Here is an 8,650-nt window from a genome sequence, read left to right on the forward strand (position 1 = left end):
TCTATCTATCTATCTATCTATCTATCTATCTATCTATCTATCTATCTCATCCAACTACCCTACTACTGAGAAAGATATCAAGAGTTACAAATATCATCCTTCCATGGAGGAATGTAAAAAGTTCAACTTTAATTAGTCCCTTATGTTATCTCTTTCCTGCTTACTTTTTCATACTTCTCTTGATTTTTGTATTTGAACATCAAAGTTTCTGTTCAGCTCTGTCCTTTCATCAAGAATGCTTGAAAGTCCTCTATTTCATTGAAGGTACATATTTTTCCCTGAAGTATTAGACTCAGTTTTGATGGGCAGGTGATTCTTTGTTTTAATCCTAGGTCCTCTGATCTCTGGAATATATGATGCCTTAATGTAGAAGCTGCTAGGTCCTTTGTTATGCTGATTGTATTTCCTATAATACTAGAATTTTTTCTTCCTGTTTGTAATATTTTCTCCTTTACCTGGGAACTCTGGAATTTGGCTACAATACTCATAGGAGTTTTCCTTTTGGGATCTCTTTCAAGAGGCAACTGATTGTGTATTCTTATGATTTCTATTTTACCTTCTGATTCTAGAATATCAGAGCAGTTTTCCTTGAACATTTCTTGAAAAAATGATGTCTAGGTTCTTTTTTGGACTATGGCTGTCAAGTAGTCCAATAATTTTAAAATTATTGCTCCTGAATATATTTTCCAGATCAGTGTTTTTTTTTCCAATGAGATTTCTCATTGTCTACTATATTTTCATTCTTTTGGTTCTGTTTTATAATTTCTTGATTTCTCATAGAGTCATTAGTTTCCATTTGCTCTATTCTAATTTTGAAGGAATTATTTCCTTAAGTGAGCTTTTGGACCTCTTTTTCCATTTGGCCAAATCTACTTTTTAAGGCATTCTTCTCCTCTTTGACTTTTTGGACCTCTTTTGTCATTTGAGTTAGTCTATATTTTAAGGTGACATTTTCTTCACCATTTGGGGGACCTCCTTTAGCAGGCTGTTGTCTCATTTGTTATTATTTTCTTGCATTACTCTCATTTCTCTTCCCAATTTTTCCTCTACTTGTCTTACTTAATTTTCAAAATCCTTTCCAAGCTCTTCCATGGCCTGAGAACAATTCATATTTTTAGAGGCTTTTGATGTAGTACCTTTGACTTTGTTGTCTTCTTCTGGTTGTATGTTTTAATTTTCTTTATCAGAAAAGCAAGATTCTATAGTCTGAGGTTTTTTCTTTTGTTTTGTTTTTATGCTGTTTAATCATCTTCCCAGCCAAATACTTGACTTTCTAACTCCCTATCAAGGCAGGACTCTATTCCCAGTGGAAGTAGGTGTGGGGATGCCAGTGGGTGTACTTTCCCAGGCTTTAGGTCCCTTTTATCAGTCACTGGATCCCCCAGAATCTGTGGGCCCAGAGCTCCAGATGAAGCTGCTGCTGCAGCTGCCAACACTGATACCTCCACCTCCCCAGGGCTAAGACTGGAAGGTGCATGCTCCTATTTCACCCTTCAATGCTGTTCTTCACACCTTCTTCACCCTTCACACTTTCAATGCTGTTCTCCATGTCTGTGGATTGAGAAGCCTGGAAATCACCACAGCTGCCAGTGATTTAATCTCCTGAATCCTACTCCAGCCATATCTGCACTCAGCACAGCCAACACCAGACTGCACTACATTCCCAAGCACAGTTATATATACCCTTCCTGTAAGCCTCCCAAGGTATGTTAGGCTGGAGATGTACTTCACTTTTCATCTTGTGGGTTCTGCAGCTCCAGAATTTTTTTAGCTTTGTTTAGATTTTTTACACATATTTGGAGGGTTTTGGGGGTGAGTTCAAGTTGTCTCTGCTTTTATTTTACCATCTTGGCTCCACCCAACCAGGGATTTGTTTTCTTATCCAGTATGTCTTTTTTTCCCCACTTTATTGGATTATTTAATCCATTCATACTTACAGTTCTGAAAATTAGTTTTACATTTTCCTCTATTTGTGCTGGTTCCTGTTTGTTACTCCATTGGAGTTTTATTTGTTCCTTTCTCTTTCCTGATTTTCTCTGGATATTTAATACTCCCTTTACCCTTTTTTCATCTTGGCTAATCAAGTAGCTTCCCCTTTCCTTTCCTCTCCTTCAAATAGCTATGTTCATTAGTTATGGTTTTTAATTTTTTTTTGCATCCCTTTCAAAAGAAGGTTTCTCTCACTCTATTCAATATCCATACCCTCTATCTATTCTCTGATTCCTGACCTCCTAAAACTACCTAGTCTGTCAGTATACTGTATTCTTCATGCAATCAAAATTTCCTAAGTATCCAGCCTAGGTTCTCCACTCTAGGCAGTTTATGTCACTGTTTGTTAGAGCCTAAGCCACAGATTCATTCCCCTTTTCCACTGTACCTCACTTTCATAACAATGCCAATACCTGCAAGTGACAAAAAGGGCCCTATGGTAGGGCACTGTACTGGTACTGCCCCAACATGGTCCTGATCATGCAGACGACCACCACTAATTATTCTTTTCTCTACAACCCGCGATCCATATTTTCCTATAACTTGCCAGCTGCCTCAAGGTGCTACAACTCCCCCACTCCCAAAGTAGAAAAAGGTCTTTTCAAGCACCAATTCTTCCAGCAAAAAACCAGCACAAAGTCCCTGTATTGCAAAGAACATTGTTGTTCACCCACCAAAGCATTCATCATCTCTCTCTACCAAACAGTAAGGCCTTCCTCTTTGTCCCCTTCGTTTCAACCATTCCTCCAAACCCACTCCTCTGCAGGCTTTTCTCTTCCTGAGAGATCACAGGAGTCACATTCTACTTACTGTTCACCCTCAATTTGACCCAGATAAATTAAACACTCTGTTTTCCTTTCTTTTATTCACTTTAGTGTTTTGTAATGAGTAACACACACACATACACACACAAAATACTGATTCACCTGTTGTCATGGTGTCACCAGAATCTGTCCATAATACCCCAGGACTGCCTCTTCATCATTATGTTCACCTAATTTCTACCTTCACCCCATCTTTAGAAAAATCTCTCTTACTTGTCACTCTGCTGTCACTTTCTGTGCTCTGTCCTTGATTTCTGAATTCATACATCCCTCCTAAATTTCTGTTGTCTGGATTGTTAAAGAAGTAAATGATGTCTTCAGGGCTGGTTTTCGTTCTGTGAATGTTCCAAATGCTTCTTTATTATTGAAGATCAATCTTTTTTCATTTATGGGAAAGGTCACATATGCAGGGTAGGTCACCCTGGATCATTTGGAACATTTCATTCTATTCTTCCTTCATTTTCTGGTGAGTGCAGAATAGTCCTCTGTTATTTGCATATCCTATATGTTAAGGTCTTTCTCTTTATACTTTCCAGAAATTGATGTTTCTGGATTATTAAATTGTAAAAAAAAATTGTTTTCATCTTTGAGGTTTATTCTGCTGGCGATCTATTAATTATTTTAATTGACATTACATTTTTTGTTTAGGGGAATTCTGAACAAATTCCCTTGTATTATTTCTTGCATTATGGTGCCGATAATTTTGGGTTGTTGGCCTATAATCCTTAGATTGTCTCTATATATCCTATATTTCATTTTATTTTTTTTTGTAATGAAGTAAATTTTCTTTTTTCCTCAGAGAACATGCAATTTATTATGAGAAACAAAGGAAAAGCAAAAAGTCTAGATATACATACATATACACCATAGCAACTATGAAAGTGAGATGAGAATAAGAATGGGCTGGAAATTTTTCATGACTGTAAAATAGATGGAGCTAATCAGAGACCTAGACAAAGAATTTTAAAGATAAGGAGGGATGTGAATAAAGGTTATTTATTATTTGAACAAACTTGGGCAAAGGATCAGGTGTCCCCATACACCCTTCTGGACTATGTTTTCCTTCTTGGATTTAGTCACACATTTTTTTTTTAAGCAATCGGGGTTAAATAACTTGCTCAAGGTTACACAGCCAGTTATTTCTGGGTATGGTGCTGAGTGTCCAAGTCCAGGATTCAATCTCCAGGTAACCCCAACACTGGAGCCGGTGCTCTTACTTGCTGAGCCACATGGCCGCCCCTCAGTCACACATTTAAAAAAATTCTTTATTCAATTTTCATTGAATTTTCAATATTCATTGCATATGAATTCATTCATAGTTTTCAATATTTACTTACTTCCATAAGATTTTGAGCTTTAAATTTTCTCCTTTCCCCTGTGCCCTCCTCCCCAAGACAGTGTGTAATCTGATATAGGCTATACATATTCATTCATATTAAACATATTTTCACATTAGTTATGTCATAAGGAAGAATAAGGACAAATTGGAGGAATCATGAGGAAGAAGAAACAAAACAAAAAAAAACCAATAACAACAAAAGAGAGCAAACAGTATGCTTCAATCTGTATTCAGACTCTATAGTTCTTGCTCTGGATGTGAACAGCATTTTCCATCATGGGTCTTTTGGAGTTGTCTAATATCCTTGCAACACTGAGAAGTGTCAAGTCTATCAAAGTTAAGCATTGTACAATATGGCTGTTACTATATACAATTTTCTATGACTTTGGTTAACTTCACTCAGCATCAGTTCATGTACATCTTTCGCAGTTTATCTATTCTGCCTATTCATCATTTCTTATAGCACAACATTATTCATTATATTAATACACCAAAATTTGTTCAGCCACTCCAAAATTAATGGGCACCCCCTCAATTTCCAATTCTTAGCTACCACAAAAAGCACCACTACAATTTTTGCACATACAGATCCCTTTCCCATTTTTATGATCTCTTCAGGATACAGACCTGGTAATGTATATTGCTGGACCAAACAGTATGCACAATTCAGTTGCCCTTTAGGTATAGTTCCAAACTGCTCTCCAGAATGGTTAGATCAGTTCACAACTCCACCAATGACACATTTGTGTCCCAATTTTTCCACATCTTTTCAAACATTTATCATTTTCCTGTTTTGTCATGTTAGTCAATCTGACGGGTATGGTGTGGTACCTCAGAGTTGCTTTGGCTTGCATTTCTCTAATCAATAGTGATTTAGAGCACTTTTTCATATGACTATAGACAGATAGCTTTAATTTCTTCATTTGAAAGCTACCTGTTCATGTCCTGTGACCATTTATCAATTTTTTTCATAAAACTTTAAATAAGTTTAATTTCTTTATTTGAAAATTGCCTATTCATATCCTTTGAACATTTATTAAGTAGAGAGTTACTTTTATTTGTGTGAATTTGACTCAGTTCTCTATACTTTTTAAAATGTGGCCTTTATCAGAGACAATGGCTGTGAAAACTGTTCCCCAGCTTTCTGTTTTCCTTCTAATCTTGGCTGCATTGGTTTAACTATGCAAAAATATTTCTAGTACAATATTGAATAATCATGGTGATAATGAGGAAATCATTGTTTCACCCCTAATCTTACAGGAAATGCTTCTATTTTTGTACCTTTACTCATTAGTGAAATTGTTCTACATTAACTATATGCATCTAAAATAGACAGCCCTGGAAATATTTGAAGGTTGCATGGCAGAAAATAGGAATAGAATGAAAACTGTGTGCCATTTTTGTGACTCTGCAAAGACCTGGAATATATTCTCTTCCTTATGTCCACCATATGGAATCCCTAGGGTCCTTGAAAGCCAAGCTCAAGTGTCAATAATAACAGCTGATATTTACAGAGAACTTTAAGGTTCACAAAAGGCTTTGTCTCATTTGCATCTCACAACAACTTATAAAGTAGGTGGTGGTATCACCATTTTACACATGGAGGAAACTGTGGCTGAGAGGTGACTTGCCAAAGGAAACCAAACCAGTCAGTGTTTGGCATCCTGTTCACTATGTCACTTAGCTGCCAACCACCACAAGAATCTTATTCTGATTTACCATTCCTCCCATCTACAATTTCTAGTGTTCTTTTACCAAAAATGCTTTGTATAAGTATTTTATTATTGTATTTCATTTTATATGTATGTGGTATTTTCCTATGAAAAAAATTTAAGTTCTTTGAAAACAAGGCCTATTGATTTTGGTTTTGTATCACCAAGGCTTATGAAAATCATTGGCCCATTTGGAGGGTGCAGTCAAGATGGCGAAGTAGAAATAGGACCTCCATGCAGCTCCGGCTCTTACCACCTCCAATCCATGTAAAAGGGGACTCTGTACAAACTTTGGACCTACAGAACTGACAAAATGACAAAGAGAAGCTAACCTCCCACTGAGAACAGCCTGTCAGGCCAGCAGGAATGGGCCAGCACTGCACTCTGGAAGCTGACCCCAGGCCCATAAGAGATTTTAGCCCCAGGGAGGGCCTGACCAGATGCCGGCTGGAGGGACTCCAGATCACCAGCAGCTGTGGCGGTCCAGAATTATCAACACATAGATGCTAAGGACAAAGTGGGAGGTCAGTGCAATGTGGACTTTGGGACTCAGTAGCTGGGAGTGCGTTGGCTTTTGCTGCTGGGGCAAGAAGCTGCTGGGGGCTGCAGCCCAGCTGCCTCCATGTGGCAGCTTCACCTAAAGGCCTGAAGAGTGTAGGGGGACAAAGCGACCAGTCTGAGGGGTAATCGCTCTTCCTTTAACCTGCTTATATCTGGATTACAGTCTAGCATGGAGGTCCTGGGGTATGTGACAAGCTTGCCAGAGCTTGTGGAGGCTTCAGAGATGGCACCCAACTAATACCTCTGGCAAATAAGAAAACCCGGCTTTTGATACGAAGCTCCCCTGTTTGGTAGCAGAGTCCTACTGTCACAAAAAGCCCAAAAGTCAAGTAATTGAGTGGCAACATAACCAGGCAAAGGAAGCAAAGCAAACATAAGATGCAACATTACACTTCTATTGTGGGGACAAAAAGGATCAAAGCATGGAACAGTAAGAAAACAGTGAAGAATTCCTGCACCAAAAGCTTCAAAGGAAAATATGAGCTGGTTACAGGCAATAGAGGACTTTAATAAGCAGGTAAGAGAAGTGGAGGAAAAAACTGGGAAGAGAAATGAGAATGGTGCAAGAAAGTTACAAAATGAGAGTCAACAGCCTTACTGAGGAAAATAACACCTTAAAAAATTGACTAACTCAAATGGCAAAAGAGGCTCAAAAAGGCAATGAGGAGAAGAATGCTTTAAAAAGCCGAATTTGCCAGATGGAGGAAGAATCACAAAAGCTCACAAAGGAGAATCATTCCTTCACAATTAGATTGCAGCAAATGGAAGCTAGTGACATTAGGAGAAATTAAGATGCTGTTAAACAGATCCAAACAAATGAAAGAATACAAGGCAATGTGATATATCTCATTGGAAAAACCACTGACCTGGAAAACAGATCGAGGAGAGATAATTTAAAAATGATTGGACTACCTGAAAGGCATGATCAAAAAAAGAACCTAGAAATCATCCTCCAAAAAATTCTCAAGGAAAACTGCCCTGATGTGTTAGAATCAGAGGGCAAAACAGAGGTTGAAAGAATCCACCGATCACCTCCTGAAAAAGATCCCAAAAAGAAAACTCCTAGGAATATTATAGCCAGGTTCCCAAATTCCCAGATCAAGGAGAGAATATTATAAGCAGACAGAAAGAAACAATTTGAATATTGTGGAAACACAATCAGGATAATTCAGGATCTGGCAGCTTCTACACTGAGGGAATGAAAGGCTTGGAATATTATATTCCAGAGGTCAAAGAAGCTGGGATTAAAACCAAGAATCACCTACCCAGCAAAACTGAGTATCATGTTTCAGGGGGAAATATGGTCATCCAGTGGAATAGAGGACTTTCAAGCATTCTTGCTGAAAAAACCAGACTTGAACACAAAATTTGACATTAAGATACAAGAAGCAAGACAAGCATGATAAGATAAACAGGGAAAAGAAATTTTCAAATTTGAGTTATTAACATTCCTACATGGAATAACAATAATTGTAACTGATGAAACTTTTCTCAGTATGAACATAGTTGAATGGAATAGAAATGTACATACATACATATATATGTCTATGTCAGAGGTATACAGGCATATGAATATATATGTGAATGTGTGTATATATGTTTACACGTATACATAGATAGAGGGCACAGGACCAATTTAAAAGGAAGGGATGACACTTAAAAGGTGAAATTAAGAGATGAGAGAGAGGCATATAATGAGAAGAGATGGGGAGAAACAGAATGGGGTAAAATAAACTACCTCATACAGAAGAGGCAAAGGAAAATGGTTACAATGGAGGGCAAGAACAGGAAAGCAAAAGGGAATGGATCAACCTTGTTCTCATTGAATTTGGCTTGGGAAAGGGAATGAAATACACACTAAATAGGGTATCTCACCCTCTAGGAGAGTAGGGGGAAAGGGGATGAGAGGGGGATAATGGAAGGGAGAGCAGGCTGGGGGGGGAGGGAAGTTGGAAGCACCCACTTTTGAAAAGGGACTGGATCAAAGTAGAGAATAGAACAAGGTGGAGGTGGGATAGGAGGGAGGGAAATATAGGCATGCTTTTGCAATATATCTCCTATGGCAATGTTTTGCATTAACTACACATATACCACCTATACTGAACTGCTTATCTTCCCAGTAAGGGTGGGTGACAAGGGAGGAAGGGAATGAATCTGGAATTCAAAGTTTTAAGATCAAATGTTTAAAGTATATATATATATATATATATATATACTTTAAACAT

At 37.9% G+C, this 8,650-nt stretch overlaps 1 protein-coding gene across 5 annotated transcripts in view; it reads right to left on the minus strand.

Annotated features, from left to right (window-relative positions):
* The window catches only part of CCDC91 (coiled-coil domain containing 91), a 662,757-nt gene that overhangs the window by 338,280 nt on the left and 315,827 nt on the right, over positions 1-8,650 (minus strand). The window lies entirely within an intron of this gene.

This window comes from Petaurus breviceps, unplaced genomic scaffold, assembly GCF_028583685.1.
Source record: "Petaurus breviceps papuanus isolate PSGF00001 unplaced genomic scaffold, PetGlider_PUasm1.0 221, whole genome shotgun sequence".
Classification (NCBI taxonomy): domain Eukaryota; kingdom Metazoa; phylum Chordata; class Mammalia; order Diprotodontia; family Petauridae; genus Petaurus; species Petaurus breviceps.